At 41.1% G+C, this 26,607-nt stretch overlaps 1 long non-coding RNA gene and 1 pseudogene across 1 annotated transcript in view; one reads left to right on the top strand and one right to left on the bottom strand.

The window, feature by feature from the left end:
• Positions 1-23,958, bottom strand: part of LOC735346 (phosphatidylinositol 3,4,5-trisphosphate 3-phosphatase TPTE2-like) — a 108,821-nt pseudogene extending 84,863 nt beyond the window's left edge.
• Positions 1-26,607, top strand: part of LOC129136832 (uncharacterized) — a 131,173-nt gene that overhangs the window by 98,388 nt on the left and 6,178 nt on the right. The gene's annotated exons all lie outside the window — the stretch shown is intronic.

Genomic DNA, 26,607 nt, shown 5'->3' with positions numbered 1-26,607 from the left:
TCAAACACACATGTTTTACAAACAATTTGCAAAGATAATGCAATCATCACAGGACCCTGGGGCGACCTACCTTCTCAGCTTACGAAGATGACGGGATTAAGAGATTAAAGTAAATACAGGCATAGGAAATTATAAGAGTATTGACTGGGGAAGTGATAAATGTCCATGAAATCTTCATAATTTATGTTCAGAGATTGCAGTAAAGACAAGCAGAATAAATTATAAAAGTATTAATTTGGGGAACTAATAAATGTCCATGAAATCTTCATAACTTATGTTCTTCTGCCACAGCTTCAGCCAGTCCCTCCACTCGGGGTCCCTGATTTCCAGCAACAAGTTGTCTTTCCTGCCCAAGAGTTACAGCCAAGTAGCTGCAGGCCTCAAGCAAGGGCTTCATCCCATGTGATGGTGGGTATGGGCCAAGGGAGTCAGCCTCACATTATGGCAGAGCTCTGGAGGGTGTGAAATATTTCCAGGGTTATTAGCTCTGTTCTTTTTTTTTGCTGGTGTTTCTCTGCTCTTTGTCCACTCCTATCACTTTCTAACTCCAAGGAGGATTTGCTTCTCTCTTGGTCCACACTACTAGAACAGTCTCATTCCCACAGAAAGGAAAGGTGACAATCACTCACATAATAAGCCTCCCTCTATGAGTTCTTCCCCATTTTCCTACCTCCATTCAAAAAGCAAAAGACTATTCCGTACAAAGCTCATCCTGAGAGGGCTCTGGAAATAGTTTCAAGGGAACTCCTTGTTCCCATGGATGCTCCTGACAGTGAATAGCCCAAATCGCAATCTCTCTAGTGTATATGAATGCATGGATGTGTGTGTTTGTATATGCATATATACATATACAATTGTATTCATGTCACATGTTGCAATGGACAGCCTATTAGAAGATACTTTCAGTTCACACACAGCGCAGTGCTAAAGAACTTAAAACGTTTATAGTAAGACAACATGTAACTTCCTACACTTAACATTTTCAGTTCAATGTAGTTTGCATTAATTTTTTCTTTATTTTTTTTTCTTTCGAGACAGAGTCTCACTCTGTCACCCACACTGGAGTCCGGTGGCATGATCTCGACTAACTACAAACTCTGCCTCCCAGGTTCAAGTAATTCTCCTGCCTCAGCCTCCCGAGTAGCAGGGACAACAGGCGCATGCCCCACGCCTGGCTAATTTTTGTATTGTTAGTAAAGACAGGGTTTCACCATGTTGATCAGGCTAGTCGTGAACTCCTGACCTCGTGATCCACCCGACTTGACCGCCCAAAGCACTGGGACCACAGGTATCAGCCAACGCGCCTGGCCTTCCAATTACTTTTCAGCCTGTAAACTGCTCTACCCTACAGAATTCATGTGTGTATTTGGTTCTTTGGAATCAGCCATGCCATTTACCCTACACATCATACTTTCTATGATTACAGCACACATTTTACACCTATCCAAGACTCACTGACTCAAGAGTTAACCAAAACTCTCTACCACCGGAGCTGACCAATGCATGACAGCCTCTTGTGGGTGAATTTCTTTTAAATTCAACTCCACTGTGTAAGCAGTCATCCCTCTAATCCCATCTATGGCCCCCTTCCTGGATCTCTCCATCACGTCTTTCCTTTCACCCATCATGCTAGTCTTTCCCGTCCATGAGACACAGGCAACTAGCTGCGAACCTAAGGAAGAGCAGCATCCAATGAGGTGCGTGCCAGTGTTTGGTTTTTAGCACCAACCTCATATGTTGACAGAGCTCAGGAGTGTGAGGGACAAGTCCATGTTCCATTAGCTCCATTCTTTGCCCAGGGCTTCACACTCCTTGTCGGCTGCTACCTCCTCCATGCTGCAAATAGGATTCTCTCCTCCCTTGTGTCAATCTGGTAGGCTCTCAAACTCAGGAAATTTGAGTCCTTTAAGAAGCTGCTTACCAGGAACTAAGGGTGACAAATACACTAACAACAAGCAGCAGCTGTCCTATGACTGGCTCCTTTTTATAAAACTCCATTAGAAAAAGATGCAGTGTTACCTACAAAGGCTACCATGAGAAGAATTGCAAACCCTGTTAAAAACCACTCTCTGTGGCCATGCAGGATTCTAGAAGAAACTCCACATATGTCCATCCGACTGCTTATTGTATGTTTCCATTGTGTGCATGGGTTTGTTAGTGGACGTGTCTTGAGAGAAGTGGGGATGGATGGATGGATGCATGGATGGATTGATGGATATATTTGTTTCTGTGCCTGTGTGTGTATGACTACTTCTATGCACAGTTATGCATACGTGTGTCTTTATTTATCTAAGTATAACTCACCTTTCATTGATACGTGCCTCTGGGTTTGCTGTTGTCAATTCATTCGTGGGTAGACTAGAGGATGATAAAAGAATACAGTCAGACAGGAGACACAATTTGAAATTGACTTTTCTGGAGAAAATAGCTTTCATTACTCTGCACATAAACCAGTGAAGTTCTGACTATGCATGTGTATAGCACTATTTGGTTCTGAAATGTCTTTTTTTTTCATTAGAGAGGAGGATTTGTATGATGGCAACCAACATCTTAGGCTGGGGAAAACAGTAATGCTTCCAGATTTAAATAAACTTCTTTATTATGACCTCAGTCCCAATGCGTGTCAGTCTTTGTGGTGGCAGTTATTTCAAACTCAACTTTTGTTTGGAGGTAGTCAGCCCTCTTATTTCACTGAATGTCCTGTTTCAAAGGCCCTCCATTACCTCCATACTTTCAACCAGCATGGGTGTCTCCCCAGCCCCACAAACAGAGTCAAGTCACTAGAGGTCTGACACAGGGGCACAATCCAATACGATGGTGACAGGAGGTTTGCAGCACCAGCCTCCATGGTGCCAGAGCTCTGGAGGCTGGAGAACACCTCCTAGGCTCTTAGCTTTGTTCCTTTCTGCTGAGGGCTTCACAGTTCCCCGAGTACTCATACCTTCTCCTTGCTCCAAATAGGAGTCTCTATTCCTGCAGCCCACTCCAGTATGCCTCATACACAGAAAATCTGAGTTTCCAAGGCATTTCACTGTTACTTACCAAGGGTGAGAAGACAGTAACAGATGGAAGCCTCTCTCTATGTCTGTTTCTCTTTCTAAACAACCGTAAAAATATGGAAGTTACCTATACGTGATACAGTGAGACGATAAAGAAACGGTGTCAAAGATACGCTGTAATACCGTCAACACTCCTGAGAGTGAATCCCAGTAATCTCAGCCTCCTTCTCTGTCACTGATTTGTGTGTGTGTTTGTGTGTACATCTTTTTCTTGTTTTTGAGACAGAGTTTCGCTCCTGCTGCCCAGGCTGGAATGCAGTGGCACGGTCTCGGCTCACTGCAACATCCACCTCCCAGGTACAAGCAATTCTCCTGCCTCAGCCTCCTGAGTAGCTGGGATTAGAGGCACCCGCCACCATGCTGGGCTAACTATTGTATTTTTAGTAGAGACAGGGTTTCACCATGTTTGCCAGCCTGGTCTCAAACTCCTGACCTCAGGGTATCTGCCCGCCTTGGTCTCCCAAAGTGCTCAGATTCCAGGTGTGAACCACTGCTCCTGGCCATGTGTACATCTTTTATAACGTACCTGTCATCAGTGGGTCGATCAATAATGACTGCCGCCAGTTCATTCGGATAGGGATTAAAGGACAAATATGGTCAGAGTCAGACACAATGCGTCATTCTAATGTTTTGCAACAAATAGCTACAGTTAGTCTGTGAGTTACTCCCCGGTTACACTTTGATTATTCACATGTATGTATATCACTAAATGGACCTGAGATGGCATTTCTTTTTTTTATTAGAAATGAGGATTTATATGCCAACAGTGAGTATCTTAGGCTGTGAACATATTGATCCATCCAGACTAAGTAACTATATCTACACCTCAATGTATAACAGCATTTTTGGAGGGCATTTAATTCCAGTTCAACTTTAGTTTGTAGGTCCCCCTTCTTAAAATCCCATCTGATTTCCTCCTTCTCTATCACCTCCAATCACCTCCTCAATTTGCACCCATCCTAGTAGTCTTTCCTCCGAAGAGTTACGGCCAAGTAGCTGAAGGCCTCAAGCAAGGGCTTCATCCCATGTGATGGTGGGTATGGGCCAAGGGAGTCAGCCTCACATTATGGCAGAGCTCTGCAGGGTGGGAAAAACTTCGAGGGTTATTAGCTCTGTTCTTTTTTTTTGCAGGGGTTTCTCTGCTCTTTGTCCCCTCCTATCTCCTTCTCGCTCCAAGCAGGATTCACTTCTCCCTTGGTCCACACTACAAGTACACTCTCATTCCCACAGAAAGGAAAGGTGACAAACACTCACATAATAAGCCTCCCCCTATGAGTCCTTCCCCATGTTCCCACCTCCATCCAAAAAGCATAAGAATATTCCTTAAAAAGCTCATCCTGAGAAGACTCTGGAAATAGTTTCAAGGCAACTCCTTGTTCGCATGGATGCTCCTGACAGTGAATAGCCCAAATCTCTTTCTCTCCTGTGTGTATGAATGCATGGATGTGTGTGTTTGTATATGCATATATACATGTATAATTGTATTCCTTTATATCACATGTTGCAATGGACAGCCTACTGGAAGACACTCTCAGTTCACTCACAGCGCAGTGCCCAAGAACTTAAAACGTACATAGTGAGACAACATGTAACTTCCTAGACTTAACGTTTACAGTTCAAACTAGTTCCAATTACTTTTCTTTTGCTTGGTGTTTTTTTTTTTTTTTTTAGAGAGAGTCTCGCTCTGTCGCCCAGGCTGGAGTACAGTGGTGTGATCTCAGCTCATTGCAACCTCGGCCTCCCAGGTTCAAGTAATTCTCCAGCCTCATCCCCCCGAGTAGCAGGGACTACAGGCACGCAACACCATGCCTGGTTAATTTTTGTATTTTTAGCAGAGATGGCAGTTTCACCATGTTGGCCAGGCTGGTCTTGAACTCCTGATCTCATGATCCACCTGACTTGCCCTCCCAAAGCACTGGGACCACAGGCGTCAGCAAATGTGACCGGCCTTCCAATTACTTTTCAACCTGTAAACTGCTGGATCCTACGGAATTCACGTGTGTATTTGGTTCTTTGGAATCTGCCATGCCATTTACCCTACACATCATACTTTCTACGATTGCAGCACACATTTTACACCTATCCAAGACTCACTGACTCAAGAGTTAACCAAACTCTCTACCACCGGAGCTGACCAATGCATGACAGCCTTTTGTGGGTGAATTTCTTTTAAATTCAACTTCACTGTGTAGGCAGTCATCCTTTTAATCCCATCTATGGCCCCCCTCCTGGATCTCTCCATCATGTCTTTCCTTTCACCCATCATGTTAGTCTTTCCCATCCATGAGACACAGGCAACTAGCTGCGGGCCTGAGGAAGAGCAGCATCCAATGAGGTGGTGTACTTGTGTTTGTGTTTTAGCACCAACCTCACATGTTGACAGAGCTCAGGAGTGTGAGGGACAAGTCCATGTTCCATTAGCTCCATTCTTTCCCCAGGGATTCTCTGCTCCTTGTCGGCTGCCATCTCCTTCATGTTGCAAATAGGATTCTCTCCTCCCTTGTGTCAACCTGGTAGGCTCTCAAACTCAGGAAATTTGAGTCCTTTAAGAAGCTGCTTAGTAGGAACTAAGGGTGACAAATACACCAACAAGAAGTCGCAGCTCTCCTATGACTGGCTCCTTTTTATACAACTCCATTAGAAAAGGATGCAGTGTTACCTACAAAGGCTACCATGAGAAGAATTGCAAACCCTGTTAAAAACCACTCTCTGTGGCCATGCAGGCTTCTAGAAGAAACTCCACATATGTCCATCCGTCCTACTGTATGTTTCCATTGTGTGCGTGGGTTTGTTAGTGGATGTGTCTTGAGAGAAGTGGGGATGGATGGATGCATGGGTGAATGGATGGACATATTTGTTTCTGTGCCTGTGTGTGTGTGACTACTTCTATGCACAGTTATGCATACGTGTGTCTTTATTTATCTAAATATAACTCACCTTTCATTGATACGTGCCTCTGGGTTTGCTGTTGTCAATTCATTTGTGGGTGGACTAGAGGATGATAAAAGAATACAGTCAGACAGGAGACACAATTTGAAATTGATTTTTCTGGAGAAACTAGCTTTCATTACTCTGCACATACACCAGTGAAGTTCTGACTATGCATGTGTATAGAACTATTTGGTTCTGAAATGTCATTTTTTTTTCATTAGAAAGGGGGATTTATACGATGGCAACCAACATCTTAGGCTGGGGAAAATAGTTATGCTTCCAGCTTTTAAAAAACTTCATTATGACCTCTGTCCCAGTGCGTGTCAGTCTTTGTGGTGGCAGTTATTTCAAACTCAATTTTGTCTGGAGGTAGTCAGCCCTCTTATTTCATTGAATGTCCTGTTTCAAAGGCCCTCCATTACCCCCTTACTTTCAACCAGCATGGGTGTCTCCCCAGCCCCACAAACAGAGTCAAGTCACTAGAAGTCTGACACAGGGGCACAATCCAATACGACAGTGATAGGAGGTTTGGAGCACCAGCCTCCATGGTGCCAGAGTTCTGGAGGGTGGAGAACACCTCCTAGGCTCTTAGCTTTGTTCCTTTCTGCTGAGGGCTTCACGGTTCCCCAAGTATACGTACCTTCTCCTTGCTCCAAATAGGAGTCTCTATTCCCGTGGCCCACTCCAGTATGTCTCAGACACAGAAAATCTGAGTTTCCAAGGCATTTCACTGTTACTAACCAAGGGTGAGAAGACAGTAACAGACGGAAGCCTCTCTCTATAGTGTGTTTCTCTTTCTTTCTAAACAACTGTAAAAATATGGAAGTTACCTATACGTGATACAGTGAGACGATAAAGAAATGGTGTCAAAGATACGCTGTAATACTGTCAACACTCCTGAGAGTGAATCCCAGTAATCTCAGCCTCCTGCTCTGTCACTGATTTGTGTGTGTGTTTGTGTGTACATCTTTTTCTCATTTTCGAAAGAAGAGTTTCGCTCCTGCTGCCCAGGCTGGAATGCAGTGGCACAGTCTCGGCTCACTGCAATGTCCACCTTCCAGGTACAGGCAATTCTCCTGCCTCAGCCTCCTGAGTAGCTGGGATTAGAGGCACCTGCCAACACACCTGGCTAATTGTTGTATTTTTACTAAAGACAGGGTTTCACCGTGTTTGCCAGCCTGGTCTCGAACTCCTGACCTCAGCGTATCTGCCCGCCTTGGTCTCCCAAAGTGCTCAGATTCCAGGTGTGAACCACTGCTCCTGGCCATGTGTACATCTTTTATAACGCACCTGTCATCGGTGGGTCGATCAATAATGACTCCCGCCAGGTCATTCGGATATGGATTAAAGGACAAATATGGTCAGAGTCAGACACAATGCGTCATTCTAATGTTTTGCAACAAATAGCTACAGTTAGTCTATGAGTTATTCCCCAGTTACGCTTTGATTATTCACACGTATTATATCACTAAAAGGACCTGAGATGGCATTTGTTTTTTTTATTAGAAATGAGGTTTTATGTGCCAACAGTGAGTATCTTAGGCTGTGAACATATTGATCCATCCAGACTAAGTAACTATATCTACACCTCAATGTATAACAGCATTTTTGGAGGGCATTTAATTCCAGTTCAACTTTAGTTTGTAGGTCCCCCTTCTTAAAATCCCATCCGAGTTCCTCCTTCTCTATCACCTCCGATCACCTCCTCAATTTGCACCCATCCTACTAGTCTTTCCTGCCCAAGAGTTATAGCCAAGTAGCTGCAGGCCTCAAGCAAGGGCTTCATCCCATGTGATTGGGGGTATGGGCCAAGGGAGTCAGCCTCGCATTATGGCAGAGCTCTGGAGGGTGTGAAATGCTTCCAGGGTTGTTAGCTCCGTTCTTTTGTTTGCTGGGGTTTCCCTGCTCTTTGTCCCCTCCTATCTCCTTCTCACTCCAAGCAGGATTCACTTCTCCCTTGGTCCATACTACGAGTACACTCTCATTCCCACAGAAAGGAAAGGTGACAATCACTCACATAATAAGCCTCCCTCTGAGTTCTTCCCCATTTTCCTGCCTCCATCCAAAAAAGCAAAAGTATATTCCGTACAAAGCTCACCCTGAGAAGACTCTAGAAATAGTTTCAAGGAAACTTCTTGTTCCCATGGATGCTCCTGACAGTGAATAGTCCAAATCTCTTTCTCTCGTGTGTGTATGAATGCATGGATGTGTGTGTTTGTATATTCATATATACACGTACAATTGTATTCCTTTATATCACATGTTGCAATGGACAGCCTACTGGAAGACACTCTCAGTTCACACACAGAGCAGTGCCAAAGAACTTAAAACGTACATAGTAAGACAACATGTAACTTCCTAGACTTAATGTTTTCCATTCAAACTAGTTCCAATTACTTTTCTTTTGCTTGCTTTGTTTTTGTGTGTTTTTTTTTTTTTTTTTTAGAGAGAGTCTCGCTCTGTCGCCCAGGCTGGAGTGCAGTGGCGCGATCTCGGCTCACTGCAACCTCGGCCTCCCAAGTTCAAGTAATTCTCCTGCGTCAGCCTCACAAATAGCAGGGACTACAGGCACGCACCACCACGCTTGGCTAATTTTTATATTTTTCATAGAGATGGGGTTCCACCATGTTGGCCAGGCTGGTCTTGAATTACTAACCTCATGATACACCCGCCCTGGCCTCCCAAAGTGCTGGGACTACAGGCGTCAGCCACTATGCCCAGGCAGGAAAGTCTTTTGACATACACACCAGCATTTGCTTTTGTAGCATCCTTGGGCCATATTAAAGGCATTGTTAAGCTGGCATTGCATGAAGTGTATAGAAAATAACAGTAATTTGGGGAGATAATAGTAACAACAGCAGCACTTCTTTTATTTAAATGTAGAAAATTAATTAAAATACAAAAAAATATTTTTGTGAATATATTTATAATCTTAGGATAGGAAAGAAGTTTCTGAGTATAACAGAAACAGCATTAGTCATAAAAGTAGCAATTATATCTGAACACATGAAGCTTATTATAAAGTTCTATGTAAGGGTGCTGTATTTTACTCTAAACACCAAATGTAAAAACATATTACAGATTTGCCACATGAAGTGGAGATACGACCAATGTATTTGAACATCAAAATTCCTTGAATCTGAAGGATATGGTAAATATGACTTAGCTCACTTAAGACCTAACTTTTTAGAAAGAATTTTAGAATCAGTGTCCAGAACACTATTTTCCCATGAATAATTCTGAGACCAATTTTCAGGAACCTGAATTCCTCCCATCTCCAATATATATTATCACATCACCTTTCATTGTTAGCTCCAGCACAGATTTCTGATGTCAATTCATTGGGATCAGTGCAAAGGATTAAAAGCAAACAGGAAGAAACAACGTAAATTCATACACTCCTTTTTTTTTTTTTTTGGTTCAAATTGGCTATGACTGTGCTACAAATTGCAATGTGTTATCCCTAAAAAATTCTCATGTAAATCTGTTACTTGGCACCTGGTACTTCATTTTTCTCCAGAAAGAAGTCTCTATGTGTTAGTAATATAAATTGTTTAGGACTCTCCAGAAAGTTTAATGAATCAAAATTTAAGTACAATTCTTTATTACTGAACCTGATCATTATGTGTGACAGCAAATTGAACCGAAATTTGCTTCAAATTCATGTTCCATTTGAAGGCACACATCGTTCTTGCCCATTTTGATTTCCTAATTCTCAAGTCTCTCCACCATGTGACTCATGCTCTTCATGAGTCACAGGTATCTTTGCTTCCCCTCAAATAGGATCAAGTGACTAAACCTGAGGCAGGGGCTCCATCCAATGTGATGATGGCTTTGGGTTTGGGCACCAGCTCTGAAGGGTGAGGGACAGATACAGGGTCTCTTAGCTCTTTTCTTTCTGCTAAGGGCTATTCTGCTGCCTGTCCAATGCTACCACCACCTTTTTCCAAGTAGGATTCTCTCCTCTCTTGAATTGCTCTTGATAGAGTCTCATACACAGGCATTCTGATAGTCTCCTAAGGGTTTTGGCTGCCAATTACTAAGAGTCACAAACAATCTTCGAGTACCAAATGTCCCTCTTCTGACCTGACCTTATTTTTTCCACATAGGTTCAAAAACAACGCTACCTAAAGATGCTTAAACTCTCTTATGGAAAGCTGTTTTTGCCATTGATGCTGCCAGCATTTTTCACCACTTAGATCAGTCAACTCACCCATTGTGGTCATAGTTGTCAGGGCATATGGTAGACGCTGGTAATGAATCCAGAATTCTACCAAAGAATAAAAAGCACATACAAAAAATAAAGTCAGATATTTTGGAAGGCAATCAGGATGTTAATCTTGACAGTATTTCAGGACACGAAAAATAAAATCAGAGGAATTTTGACAGGAACTAAACAAACAATTTCAGGGCACAACACTAGTACTTCTGAGACTGTGTGTGTGTGTGTGTGTGTGTGTGTGTGAAAAGACACAGAAAAAAGAAAGAAAGTGTAAGAATAATGAATGTTTCTCTATCAATGGCTAGTTCCTGGTCATCCTTGGTAGGAAATAAACAAGTAGGTAAGTCAAGGATAGCCTAAATTATGTTTAAAACCTTTTGTGAACTTAAAGTACATTATATGTTTAGAATGATTTTGTTTTCTTTTTGTCTGGATTCTCGGTTTTTTTTAATTATATGGCTATATTTTACAAAATCAAGACTTCCTAGCACCCAAACCACTGGCTTAGCTAATTTCATCTCTCTACAACTTCATTTCCTCATCTGTAAGTTAAGACACATGCGGAATACACTCCACATCTGTCAACTTCATAAAACCGTGCTGAATATTCAGCATTTTGCAAATATTGGTTTTTAGACCACCTGTTCTCTACACCATATATTATGCCATAAAAATCAGTATGTGGCAATATAAGCCGATACATAGTTTCAGTTTCAAATACACAAACATGCTCATCAAAGTAATACACTCCCAAGACTCAAGAATTAATGCTCTTTGCCACAATTTGCTAACTTTTCAAATGTTTAAATAAGTTTAAGAAACTGATTGCACACTTTTTTTTTTTTTTTTTTTGGCTGCTGCTGATAAAAACTGGGATTCCCTAGAGCATGCTGAGGTTTCTGGACTTATTTGACCACAGAACCTCGTTCTCACAGTGGAAATGTGTGAGAAACACATTTTAGAAGCAATATATTAAATGGTATCTTTTTATGCCTTTAAGTAAAAGTTCTCCTACACAAACTAATTTTGGACTGTGGTCGATAGCTCAAACCTTTAAGCGCAGATAGACATTAATACTGTGCTATTCTTTCAGCCTGTGAGGAAAGGAGTGCTGGAGTTCAAATTATCAAATCTCGTTAGCCCAGTCTGAGGGCCATGAAGGGAACCTCTCAAGTTCTAAGTGGGTGTTCTCATGCCCTTGAATGGCTCATGGAAATTCATCCAGGTCTCAGGAAAAACAATACCTTTTACAAAAAGAAAGGCATCTAGAGGTATCTGCTGCTTTTCTGCAGGAAGGACAACTGGGTTGTCTATGCAGAATACACTAATAAGTCATAACAGGGGAAAATGTTCAAAACACCAAAAACATAAGAATTTGAGTTTCTGACATAAGCAGCCTTATTGAATGATTAGTGGAATTTTCAGATATCTTCTACCGAGGAAGAGAACTGGAAGACACTCAAATTACTCTTCAGATCCAGGTGACAAGCCAGGACTGCTAAGTGAGTTCCTTGGGAAACTAATCTCCAAAAAGGACACAAGACATCCATACATGTTACCTGAACTCCTTTCAGGGAGAGTATTGCATGAAGTCTGAAATCATACTTTGATAAGCTGCTTGGGAGCACAGACTGACTTCCCTCATGGGACATGAATAAGTAGCTAGCTAAATTGCCTTCTAAGGAAGGTGAGAATGGCAAACTATCCTAAAATAACGTGATCACGCAGAATTCTTAAATGCTTTTTGGTAGACAGGAGAAACCACAGAAGTTTGAGTTAGGTGAAGGTTAGCTACACCTTTATAATCACGCTACCAGGTTATAATGAAAAGCAGCTCTCCAATCAAATCTGCCATACATACAGATATTCATTTAACAAAACATTCAGTAGCAAGCAGGCACGGTACATAAGCTTCTGTAAGCTTTCTGTACTTTAGGTGCTCCAAGCATGAAAGGTTCATTCTCAACAGAATCCTAATATTCCAGAGGCCAAAATCTTCCTAAACCTTCCTGGAGATAGGACCATATGAGGATCAAGCCTGGGGTGTCATCTCTAAGTATACACTACAGGCCACATTCATAAACTTTTATCCTGTTTATGCAAGGGTGGGCTGTCTCCAAAACACTTTAGCTGATTCACAGATCTTAAAATGTCATATAATTGTAACATCCATCATGCTGCTTTGTAAGTCACCAATCTCACTAATAAAAGCCCATTTGTGACCTTCACTGTAATAATTAACAATGTTTCAGGTGTTGAGATGGGACCACTGAAGCCCTTTCGGTGGCCATCTCTGTGGAGTGGCTTCCAGAGCTGAGCACTAGGTCACCATCCTGAACAGAGCATCCACCATTAGGGCAAGCAGCCACCCCTATAGGAAAGATGAAAGCGACCAGTAGATGCATGTTATCACACTGCCTAAAATGTCCTATTTTTAAGGACATTAACAGGCATAGAATGAGGCTTGTTTTATTTTTACAATTTTTTTTCTATTTCTATTATTTTTCTATCTCATTACTTTTCTATTTCTATTTGCTGGGTCACAGACAGCAGCAAATTCCATACCTTTGGGGTTATACCAGCTCATGTGCAATAGAAATAGAAATATCAAAGCTCTCAGTCTACCACCTTCTGCTCCAGAGATGTGGCCCAAGCACACCTTTGGACGTGAACCAGGGCAACCCAAGGCAGAGCTGGATACCTGGGAGTTTCTCCCTGTAAGCCCTGGACCTGCTTACCTGAAAGCCAGACTGCTTCTGGCGCCACTGCCACTCAGAAGAAGTTGGGGTCGGTTCAGCCGCTAAAATGACACAAGTCTCAGGTCTCGTGTCTTCAGTACAACCTTCTCTAAGAGGGAGAAATTTATTCAAGATCCTGTTAGCACTTTTCTCTCCTGTTGCCTTTCAGGGTTATAGCTTTTCCTTTTTTCATTTTTTAATTCCCAAAACTCAAGCTTGTTAGATCAAATCTTTACCCCATTCCTGGCAAATAACAAGGTTATTACTATTTGGCCCTACACCCACTAGTTGTCCCCCAGTACCCTGAGGATAAGGGGACTCCGTAATGTCCCTGGGAGGGGAAAGGAATATCAATTAGTGGTCCCCCCAACTGGCTATAAGCAAACTTTCCTGTCTGTGGGCCCCAGAGACCACCACCTAGTTCCCCCACCAAAACTTTACATGATTTTAATTCTCCTGATGAGGATGAGAGGACAACATTAGCCAACAGAGAGGGCAGAGGATGGGATGGGACTACCTTGCTCAGAGACCCTCACCTCTAGGTCTTTACCTCGTATTGAGAATAAGCCAGTACTGGATTAAGAACTCTGTGTCCATGGCAACCCCGAACAGAATCCTGGTGCTCTTGAGATTCTCGTAGAGTAGGGAATAAAACGAGCTTGGTCCAAGACTGCAGAGACTTAAAAATGCGCTGGTCTGCCACACATACAGATACTCATTAAAGATGAGGGAAAAGGGCATGGGGTCGGGGAGAATGTACTAAAACCAAAGACCACAGGATAATCACCTTAGAGCAGAGACGATCTCTCCAGTTATTTTTTCTTTTGTATGTAATGGAGGGGATTCTTCTTATTTACGCTGATGAACTTTTTATCAAGTGTTCGGCTTCCTTTGTGGGTTAGAGAGAATAACCAGAGGGCTCAGTGTTTTCTAGACCATATTAAATTTCACTAAAGTAAGCAAGGTTGATAGGACTTGCAGGGGAAACTTCATTGACTCAAGCTATCATTTTCTAGGATTGTGAGAAAATAAATAGGTGTACATTTAAAATGCACTCATATTCTAGCTAGAAGAGAGGATTTTGAGTGTTCTTACAGCAAAGAAATGGTAAATGTTTAAGGCAATGGATATGCTAATTACCATGATTTGATCATTATACCATGTAAAATGTACTGAAACATCACACTGTACCTCATAAATATGTACAATTTGTTATGTATACATTAAAATTTTGATTATAAGAAAAAATAAACTTCAAATGTAAGAAAACAACCCAACTTTTAAAAAATGGGCAAAATATGTGAACAGATACTTAACTAATAAAGATTTGCAACTGACAAGCAAATGAAAAGAGGGCCATCATAACTGGCTATTAGAGAAATGCAGATTCAAACTACAATAAGAAACCACTAGATACCTATTAGAATATCTAAAATTAGAAAGATGGCGTGTTGACAAAGATAGAGAGAAACTGAAACTCTCATACAATGCCAGGAATGTAAAGTGCTAGATCCACTTTGGAAAACAGTTTGGCAGTTTCTTAAGAAGTTAATTAGGTCTTCCAGTTCCCACTCCAACATGCAGAGAACTTGGAAGTCATCACTCCCATCTTCACAACAGGAAAAAAGATAATCAAACTGAAAATCAACAACTTTTCTTAGATCTGTCAGAGAATAGAGGTCACAGGGCAAACCACTTCCTCAAAAACTAGAGAGACAGGTGACTACAGAACATCACAGTTTACCTGAGAGCAGAAGCCACAGGAGCCAGTAATTGGTAGGAACACCTAAATGCTAGTCAATAAATTACTGGTGGCTGAGTGTGGACTAGCTTGAGAGTTAAAAACTTGTTGAAGTCCTGCCTTGGGAACCCCTTATACTTTCATGAATGTTACTTCCAGAAACCCTAGCTGGTTCTCATGATGAAGGCTGAAGAAAATTTCCTCAGGCTCTTTAGGCAAGGAAAAGGGAAAAGCAACCATTTCAAAATATACCCTAGTTGGTGGATAGAGTGAGTGGGTACAGCAACCATTTTGAAATATGCCCAGAGCATTCTATTCTCTGTGTGAAAGCCCTGCCCTAAAGAAAAACTGCTTTATCAGGGCCTTGTCTGACATAGGGGAAAAGCAGTAAGACAACTCTAAACCCCTCTAGTTTTCCTGTCCCACATAAAAGGAGAGGAAAAAAAGAAATCATTACTAAGTCAGTATCAGAAAAATTTACACCTATGTTTTTGTCTAAGAGTACGGTTTGGGATCTTACATTTAGATATTTCTTCCATTTGAGGTTGATTTTTCTGTATGATGTGAGGAAGAGATCTAACTTCATTCATTTGTATGTGGATATCCAGTTGTTCCAGCACCACTTGCTGAAGAGACTGTTCTTTTCCATTGAATGGCCTTGATACCCTTGGGGAAAATCAATTGACCTTAAATGTATGAATTTACTTCTGGACTCTCAATTCTATTCCATTGATCTACATGTCTATCCTTATTCCAGTACTACACAATTTTAACCACTATAAGTAAGTTTTGAAATAATAAAGTGTGGACTCTGCAACTTCATTGTTCTTCTTCAAGATCATTTTGCTTCTTTGGAGTCCCTTGCATTTTCAAATGAATTTTAGGATCAGCAAGTCAATTTCTGCAAAATAGAAGCTAGGATTCTGATAGGAACTGAGTTGAATATGTAGATCAATTTGTGGAGTACTGTCATCTTAACAGTAATGTCTTCCATTCAATAAATCCAGAATGTGTATCTATTTATTTAGGTCTTTACTTAATCACTTTCAATAATGTTTTGTAGTCTTACATTTCTTTTGTTTTAGTCTTATTTTTTAATGCTATTGTAAATAAAATTACTTTCTTAATTTCATTTTCAGGCTACTCATTGCTAGTGTTTCTAAATATAACTGACTTTTTGCACATTGATCTTATATCTTTTGTGAACTCAATTGTTGCTCCAGCAGGTTTGTTGTTGTTATTGTTGTTGTGGGTTCCTTAGATTTTCTATATACAACATTATTTATCTGCAAAAAATACAGTTTCACTTTTTCCATTCCAATCTAGATGCTTTTTCTTCTTTGTTGTTGGTTTTGTTTTGGTGTTTTTGTCTAATTATCCTGGCTAGAACCTCCAGTACAATGTTGAATAGAAAAAGCAAGAGCAGGCATCCTTGGCTTGTTCCTCATCTTAGGAGAAAAGCTTTAAGACTTTCACCACTAAGTTTAATGGTAGCCGTTGGTTTTCCATCACCACTCAACCAGGTATATAAGAAATATGTAAGGGAGTCCTACAGCTGGAAGCAAAAGGATGATATCTACCATCACAGAAACACATGAAAGTATAAAACCCACTGGTAGAGCAAGCACACAAATAAGAAGAACAATTCAAAAGTTATCACTAAAGAAAACCATCAATCCACAATGATCAACAATAAGAGAGAAAGAAAGGGACAAAGGACACATAAAGCAACCAGAAATCAATTAATAAAATGACAGGAATAACCCTCACATATCAAAAATAGTCTTCAATGTAAATGGATTAAACTTTCCACTGAAAAGACATAGACTGGCTGAATGGATTTAAAAAATAAACATGACCCAAATATATGCCAACTACAAGAAACTCACCTCACCTGTGGAGACACACAGACTGAAAGGAAAGGACTGGAAAAAGATATTCTGTGCAAAGGGAAACCAAAAGTGATCAGGAGCAGCTATACTTATATCAGATAAAACAGACTTTAAGTCAAAAACAGTAAAAAGAGGCCAGGCACAGTGGCTCACGCCTGTAATCCCAACACTTTGGGAGGCTGAGGCGGGTAGATCACAAGGCCAGGAGTTCGAGACCAGCCTGGCCAACATGGTGAAACCCCATCTCTACCAAAAATACAAAAAATTAGCTGGGCATGGTGGCAGGCACCTGTAATCCCAGCTACTCAGGAGGCTGAGGCAGGAAAATCGCTTGAACCCAGGAGGCAGAGGTTGCAGTGAGCCGAGACCACACCACTGCACTCCAGCGTGGGCAACACAGCAAGACTCCATCTCAAAAACAAACAAACAAACAAAACAGTAAAAAGAGACAAAGATGGTCACTACAGAATGACATGGAGATACATTAGCAAGAGGATGTAATAGTTCTAAACATATATGCACTCAATACTGGGATACCCAGATATATAAAGCAAATGTCATTAGATCTAAAGGGAGAGATAGACTGCAATAATAGATGAGGACTTCAACACTCTACTCAGCATTAGACAGATCATCTAAACAGGAAATTAACAAAGAAACACTGATTTTAAACTGTGCTTTAGAACAAATGGATCTAACAGACATTTATAGAACATTTCATTCAACAGTTACAGAATACACATACCTCTTCACCAGCACATGAAACATTCTCCAAGATAGACCATATGTTAGGACATAGAATAAGTCTCAACAAATTTTCAAAAATCAAAATCATACCAGTATCTTCTCAGACCACAGTGACATAGGATAGGAAATCAATAACAACGAAACTTTGGAATCTGTACAAATACGTGGAAATTAAACAACATGCTCCTGAATGACCTTTAGCTCAAGGAAGACATTAAAGAGGAAATCAAAAAATGTCTTGAAACAGGCTGGGTGTGGTGGCTTATGCCTGTAATCCTAGTACTTTGGGAGGCCAAGGTGGGTGGATTGCTTGAGCCCAGGAGTTTGAGACTGGCCTGGGCAACATAGTGAGATTCTGTCTCTACAAAAAAATACAAAAGTTAGCCAGGTATGCTAGTGTGTGCCTGTAATCTCAGCTACTCAGAAGGCTCAGGCAGAAGGATTGCTTGAGCCCAGGAGGTGGAAGTTCCAGTGAGCCAAGATCGCGCCACTTCATTCCAGCCTAAGTGATAGAGAGAGAGAGACCCTGTCTCAAAAAATGAAATGTCTTGAAACAAATGAAAATTGAAAACAACATAACAAAACCTATGGGATACAACAAAAGCAGTGCTAGGAGGGAAGTTTATAGCAATAAACACCTATATTTTAAAAGTAGAAAGATTTCAAATAAACAAACTAATGATAACTTCAAAGAACTAGAAAAGCAAGAACAAAGCAAACCTCAAATTAGAAGGACAGACATAATAAAGATCAGAGCAGAACTAAATGAAATAGATTTCAAAAACAATATAAAGAATCAATGAAACAAAAAGTTCCTTTTTCAAAAAGGTAAGCAAAATCAATAAATGGCTAGTTAGACTAAACAAGAAAATGAAAAAGATGATCCAAATAAACAAAATCCAAGATGAAAAATAAGACATTGCCAGACACGGTGGCTAATGCCTGTAATCCCAGCATTTCTGAGAGGCTGAGACAGGTGGATTGCTTGAGCTCAGGAGTATGCGACAAAGCTGGGCAACATGGCGAAACTCTGTCTCTAAAAAAAAAATACAAAAATTAGCTGGGCATGGTGGCATATGTTTGTAGTCCCAGCTACTCAGAAGTCTGAGGTGGGAAGATCTCGTCGGCCCAGGAGCTTGAGGCTGCAGTGAGTCGTGATCACACCACTGCACTCCAGCCTGGGTGACAGAGTGAGACCGTGTGTCAAAAAATAAAGAAATAAATAAATGAATAAAAGTAGACATTACAACTGACACCACAGAAATACCAAAAGTCATCAGACAGTATTATGAACAACTATACATTAATAAACTAGAAAACTTAGAGGAAATGCATAAATTCCTTGACACATATAACCTACCATGATTGAATCAGGAATAAATAGAAAACCTGAAGAGACCAATCATGAGTAATGAAATTGAATCCATAATAAAAAAGAATCCAAACAGTGAAAAGCCCAGGACCCAATGGCTTCACTGCTAATGACTTCACTACCAAATTCTACCAAACTTACAAAGACAAACTAACACCAATTCTCCTCAAACTAGTCCAAAAAACTGAAAAGGAGGGAATTCTTCCTCATTCTACTAGTCTAGCAGTACCCTGATACCAAAACCAGATAAGAATGCAACAACGAAAAAAAGACAGTTACACTCTAATATCCCTGATAAACATAGATGTAAAAATCCTCAACAAAATACTAACCAACTGAATCCAATAGCATATCAACAAGATAATATACCAGGATCAGGTGGGATTTGTCTCAGAAATGCAAATGTAGTTCAACATACATCAATCAACAAAGATAACACATCACATCAACAGAATGAAGAACAAAACCATATGATCATTTCAAGAGATGTAGAAAAAGGGTTTGATAAAATTCAAAAGATCTTCATGATAAAAACTCTCAACAAACTAGGCATTGAAGGAGCCTATTAATACCTCGACATAATAAAGGCTACATATGACAAACCCACAGTTAACATCATCCTATCATGGCTTTCAGCTTTTCCTCTAGGAACTGGAACAAGACAAGGATGTCTATTTTTGCCACTCCTATTCAACACAGTACTGGAAGTCTTAGCCAGAGCAATCAGACAATGGAAACAAATAAAAGACATCCAAATTGGAAAAGAGGAAGTAAAATTGTCCCTCTTTGTAGATGACATGATCTTGTATCTAGAAAAACCTAAAGACTCCACCAAAAACTCTTAGATCTGATAAGTAAGTTCAGTAAAGTTATAGGATACAGCCAGGTGCGGTGGCTCATGCCTGTAATCCCAGCACTTTCAGAGACCGAGGCAGGAGAATCACCCGAGGTCAGGAGTTCAAGACCAGCCTGACCAATATGGTGAAACCCCGTCTCTACTAAAAACACAAAAATTAGCCAGGCGTGGTTGCGTGCGCCCGTAGTTCCAGCTACTCAGGAGACTGAGACAGGAGAATGGCTTGAACCCGGGAGGCGGACATTGCAGTGGGCCAAGATGGCACCACTGCACTCCAGCCTGGACTACAGAGCAAGACTCCATTCAAAAAAAAAAAAAAGTTGTAGGATACAAAGTCAACATACAAAAATTAGTATCATTTCTATACACCAATAATAAACTAGCTGAGAAAGAAATCAAGAAGGAAATCCCATTTATCATAGCTCAAGAAAATAAAATACCTAGGAAAAAAATTTAACCAAGTAGGTGAAAAACCTCTACAAGGAAAACTACAGAACATTGATGAAAGAAATTGAGAAGGACATAAAGAAATGGAACGACAACTCATGCTCATGGATCAGAAAAAAATCAATATTGTTAAAATGACCATGCAACCCACAGCAATACACAGATGCAATAAAATCCCTATCAACATACCAGTGTCATTCTTCACAGAAGTAGAAAAAATAATCCTAAAATTCATATGGAACCAAAAAAGAGCTCGAATAGAGAAGCAATCCTAAGTAAAAAGAAAGCTGGAGACATTATACTATCTGACTTCAACATATATTACAAGGCTCTAGTGACCAAAACGGCATAGTATTGGTATAAAAACAGGTATAAAATGAAACAGAATAGAAAACTCAGAAATAGATCCATACATTTACAGCCAACTGATTTTCAACAAAGGTGTCAAGGACACTCATTGGGGAAAGGACATCCTCTTCAATAAATGGTGCTAGGAAAAGTGGATATCCATATGTATGCAAAAGAACACGACTAACCTCCTACCTTTCGCGATACACAAAAATCAATTCAAGATGGATTAAAGACTTAAGCATAAGCCCCGAAACCATAAAACTACTAGAAGAAAACATAGGGGAACCACTTCAGGACACTGGTCTAGGAAAAGATTTTATGGCTGAGACTTCAAAAGCACGGCAACAAAAACAAAAGTAGACAAATTGGACTATATTAAACTAAAAAGCTTCTGCACATCAGAGGAAACAGCAGAGTGAAGAGACAACCTGTTGAATGGGAGAAAATATTTGCAAACTATTCATCCAACAAGGAATTAATATCTAGAATACAGGAGAAACTCAAACACCTCAACAGTAAAAAATAATAATAATTCCATTTAAAAGTGGGCAAAGGGTCAGGCATGATGGCTCATGCCTGTAATCCTAACACTTTGGGAGGCTGATGCAGGTGGACTGCCTGAGCCCAGGAGTTTGAGACCACCTTGGGTAACATAGTAAAACCCCATCTCTACAAAAACATACAAAAATTAGGCTGGGTTTGGTGGCTCATGCCTGTAATCCCAGCACCTGGGGAGGCCGAGGCAGTAGGATTGCTTGAGCCCAAGAGTTCAAGCCCAGCCTGGGCAACATAGTGAGACCTCATCTCTACAAAAATCAAAAAACGAGGTGGGAGGATCACTTGAGCCCAGGAGATTGAGGCTAGAATGAGCAGTGATAGCACCACTGCACTCCCATCCTGTCTCCAAAAAAAAAAACAAATACAAAAACAAAAACAAAAAGCACACACACACATACAAATTAGCTGGGCACAGTGAGATGTGCCTGTGGTCTCAGCTACTCTGGAGGCTGAAGCAGGAGAATCATCTGAGACCAGGAAGTGGAGGCTGCAGTGACTCGTGATTGCACCACTGCACTCCATCCTGGACAACAGAGCAAAACCCTGACTCCAATAAATGAATGAATGAATGTGGGCAAAGGACATAAATGGATATTTCTCCAAACAAGACACACAGGTATATGAAAAAATGCTCAACGTCACTAATAATAAGGGAAATGCAAATTAAAACCACAATGAGATATCATCTTCACCCAATGAGAACGGCTATGATTAAAAAGACAAAATAATAATGGATGTGGGCGAGGATGCGGAGAAAGGGGAACTCTTACACACTGTTGTGTGGGAATGTAAATGAGTACAGTCACTATGGAAAACAGTATGGAGATTTCTCAGGAAACTGAAAATAGAGCTACCATACAATCCAGCAATGCCACTACTGGCTGTTTATCTAAAGGAAAAAAAACAGTATATCAAAGGGATGATAGCTGTACTTCCATGTTTACCGCAGCACTATTCACAAGCAAAAATATAGAATCTGCCTAAGTGTCCATCAACAGACAAATGGATAAAGAAAATGCGATATATATATAATCAAGTACTATTCAGCCATAAAAAAAGAATGAAATCATGTCGTTTGCAGCAACCTGGATGGAACTGGAAGTCATTGTTATGTGAAGTAAGCCAGGCACAGAGAGACAAATATTGCATGTTATCACATACGTAGGAGCTAAAAAAGTTGACGGTGGACAGATAGATACCAGAGGCTAGGAAGGGTGTGTGGGTTGGCAGGGAAGAGTGGTTGGTTAATACAGTTAGATAGAAGGAGTTAAGTTCTAATGTTCTATAGCAGAGTAGGGTGACTACAGTGAACAACAATGTATTGTATATTTCAAAATAGCTGTAAGAGAAGACTTGAAATGTTCCCAACATATGGCAATGACAAATACTCAAAGTGACAGATACCTTAAATACCCTGATTGATCCTTACATATTCTATGCATGTAACAACATATCACATGTACATATGTACCACACAAATATGTACAAATATTTGTTGTGTACCAATTAAAAATAAACAAAACTTGAAAAATACATTATATCTACACAATGAAATATTATTCAGCATTAAGACACTGCAAGTTGGATGAACCTTGAAAACATGCTACATGAAAGAGTGCATAAAAGATCACAAATTGGGCTGAGCGTGGTGGCTCACGCCTGTAATCCCAGCACTTTGGAAGACCAAGGCAGGCGCATCGCTTGAGCTCAGGACTTCCAGAGCAGCCTGGGCAACATGACGAAGGCTGTCTCTACAAAGAAATTAGGCAGGCGTGGTGGTGCGCGCCTGTGGTCCCAGCTACTGGCTACTCACCAGGGTGATACAGGAGGATCACTTGAGCCTTTCCTGCCTGCTTCGCTGAAGGCATCATGCACTTTCACAGCTGGGATCAACTCTTCTGGAAGCAGGTCCTAGCAGGACTGTGGGTGTCCACATCCAGGATTAGGGTCCTGCATAGAGCTTGGAATACTTATCCCTCAATCTGGGGGGAGGAGCAGGGGCTGGCGCCTTAAGGACTTACTGTCCTTCTGACCAATCCTGATGTTTCCAAGGCACTGGGGTTTTCAGGACCGGATAAGACTGTTCTAAGGCCACAGTGTGGCAACTGCAGTGTGGCAACGGCAGCGAGTCAGAGGCCAAATCCTCAACTCTGGCACTGTCTAAAGTGCCTTTCTTGGCACTTTCTGGTGAGGTGACTCACACCTATAATCCCAACACTTTGGGAGGCCAAGGCGGGTGGATTAGTGGAGATCAGGAGTTCAGAGACCAGCCTGGCCAACATGATGAAACCCCGTCTCTACCAAAAATGCAAAAATTAGCCAGGCATGGTGGCGCGCGCCTGTCATCCCAGCTACCCGGGAGGGTGACGCAGGAGAATCGCTTGAACCCGGGAGGCAGAGCTTGTAGTGAGCCGAGATCGCACCACTGCACTCCAGCCTGGGCGACAGATCAAGACTCCGTCTCAAAATAATAATAATAATCATGATTCTAAAAATCAAATAAATCAAGTGCCTTTCTTGCCCATTCCATGTCTCACCACAACTCTATTAAGCAGGTATTAATGGCTCTCCATGGCTATAATAGAGGAACTCTGGGCCTTAGATTCCACCCCTCGCCCAACCCGTGACAGCCAGTGACTAGCGGAGGTTCAATAAACAGTAGTCGGTCTTATTACTATCTTATTACCACTCTCTCCGTGGAGTTCCAGCAAGAAGGGGTTCCACACCTCGTTGGGGACCAGCTCCCGAGCAGGGCTCCGAGCACCCTCTTGAGGCAGTGACGCGAGGGCCTGCGGGGGCTCCGAGGCTCCTCCAGGCCTCGTGGGCCCTCACAGAAATGGCAGGGCATTGGGACAAGCTGCTCCGGCTGCGCAGGCCGAAAGGTCCCTCGAGCATCCAGAAAGCTCGCCTGACCCTTATAGGCGAGGTGAGGCCCCCAACTCATATCCTGGGGAAACCATGGAGGGGGAATTCGGTTTCCACAGGCGAAGTCAACCGAAACGGCCCGCCATGTTGAAGCCTGAGCAGAGCTCCCGTCAGGCCCCGCCCCCGGCGCCAGGCTCGCTGGGCAGCGCCTCCTCCCGGAGGTCCCTCCGCTGGTTCCTTCATTCCGCTGGTTCCTTCATTCCGCTGGTTCCTTCATTTCGCTGAATGGTGAGTGAGCCAAGCACAAGCTGAACTGCGGGCAGGCAGTGAGCAGATACACAGGGGCCCCGAACTCAAGATAAATAAATGAATAAATACTCAAACTTGTTCTTATAACCCAAGGCAACTGATAGGCCCATTTAGGCTCTGGCTTCCAGTGACAATGAGTTCTAGATGACAAGCCTCAAAAGGAAGAGCCCCTCTCCTTGTCTGTGGTCCTGCCCTAAGCACGAAGACTCAGCTTTGGTCCTCACAGATAATCATTGCCATTCACCATTGGTGATTAACTCAGTCATCACTCTGGAGATTCCAAGGACTTCAGGAGCTGTGTGTCAGGAACTAAGGACAAGGACCAAATGTTATTTTTTATTATAATATCAACAGCCAAAAATTTCAACACCTTTTGAATTTCAACATCTTTTGAAAAAGATGGGAGATGAATACTCTCATCTTTTACCACTGAGTTCTGATGCCATGTCTGTCATTTATATTTCCATATATGATTTGGGCTCTTTCTAGGCCCTCTTTCATTTCATTAGCTTATACATCTATCTCTGCACCAATACTACACTGTTTGACTTAACTTTTTAATAATTATTTAAATCTGGTAGAACAAGTTTCCCACTTTGGTGCTTTGTTTTTAAACATAGGCTCTTCCTCATGAATTGTGACATTAGCTTGTTCAGTATTGTAAAAAAATCCTCTTGAGTTTGTATTGGAATTGCATCAAGTTTATGGATTAATTTTGGGAGAATTGACATCTTCATGATTCCATAATGATTATGTTGTTATTTTTAGTAGTGTTGCTTTTAAAATTATGTTTTCTGAGTTGTTGTTGCTGGTATATAGAAATGCAATCTTTTTTTGTATATCAATTCTGCATTCGGAAAACTTGTTGCACTCTTTTATTGACTTTGTCTATAGATTGTCCAAGAGAGGCAGCAAAGTGTGATGGTAAACAGTAGACAGCCCCTTCTACTTTATTTTGTTGCCCTTTATCTAACATCTTAAACTGAATACTTAACTCAATAAGTAGTCTTTATTCCCTTTCAATGCCAGCATCTGAAAAAAATAAATGCTTCTCTAATTACTTTATCTAGTGTGTTGAGGGACCCAATGCCGCCACCGTATTCAATAAGGAGCTAGAAGGACTCACAGAACTTAGACAAGCTGTTCTATTCACCGTTATGGTTTATTACGAAGAAAGCCTATAGAATACATTCGGAAGGAAAAAGGCACTTAGGGCAGAGTCCAGGCAGAACCAGGCACAGCTTCCAGTTGTCCTCTCCCTGTGGAGTTATATGAACAGAACTTAATTCTCCCAGCAATGACGTGTGACAATATGGACAAAGAATTGTCAACCAGTGATGCTCACACAAACTTTTGTGTCCAAGGTCAGCTGCCTAGGCATGAAGCCCCGCCACTATTGACCCTAAATACGCAGTGTCCAACCCATTCCTCCCTATGAAGTCAAACTCATACAATACGACCCAGGGCTCCAGGCAAGCAAAAACAGGTGTTCACCATAAATTACATTATTAGCACAAACTCTGGCATTGCCCAAGGCCCGAGGTATACAAAGACACTCTTATCAGGCAGGATATTTCAAGAGCTAATAGTTGGTCAAGAGTCAGTCTTTTCTTTGAAGCATGCAATCCCATAGCTGCTGAGTCAACCCTTTACTATTCACTTATATTTTATGAGTTTGATTTATACTTCTATTGTTAATTTTATTTCTAAGTCTATAAAGTATATTTTTTACCTTTTAAAAATATAAACGATAGATACTATATAATATTATACAACTCCTACACATTGCTTTTGTCACTTGAAGTTGTTCCATATTTGTAAAATAATTGTTTTTTATTCTTTTGGATGGCTGCATTTTATTTACCAATTTTCTATTGATAGATATTAGGATTTTTTGGTCCAATTTTTTGCTACTCAAAATAAGATTAATAACGTGTGTGTGTGTGTGTGTGTGTGTGTGTAATTTTACTTATGTTCTAACATATTTGTAAGATATATTCCCAAAGTAAAATTATTGGATTAAATGATATGCTCAGATGGTGTATTCATCTGTAATATTAATAGACCTTGCCTTTCAGTAAACTGTTGCCCATAAAGATTTCACCAACTTTTATTCACTAGCAATGTAAGAAACTACCTGTTTCCCCATACTCTTGCCAACTAAGTGTATTTTAAAATACTTTTATAATACCTGGTGTACTCCAGCACTACAGGAATAATATATTTGTAGCTTTCATTTTTATTTTATTCATCATGAGTAAGTTTGAGCATCTTTTCACATGTTTGAGTCTTTTTTTTTTTTTTTTTTTGGAGACAGAATCTTGCTCTGTCACCCAGGCTGGAGTGCAGTGAGGTGATCTTGGCTCACTGCAACCTCTGCCTCCCGGGTTCAAGCCATTCTCCTGCCTCAGCCTCCCGAGTAGCTGGGACTACAGACCTGTGCCGCCGCGCCCAGCTAACTGTTGTATTTTTAGTAGAGACGGGGTTTTGCCATGTTGGTCAGGCTGCTCTCGAACTCC

Source organism: Pan troglodytes, chromosome 14, assembly GCF_028858775.2.
Source record: "Pan troglodytes isolate AG18354 chromosome 14, NHGRI_mPanTro3-v2.0_pri, whole genome shotgun sequence".
Taxonomy (NCBI): Eukaryota; Metazoa; Chordata; class Mammalia; order Primates; family Hominidae; genus Pan; species Pan troglodytes.
Note: the sequence above shows the minus strand (reverse complement) of the source record. Positions and strands in the feature narration are given on the sequence as shown.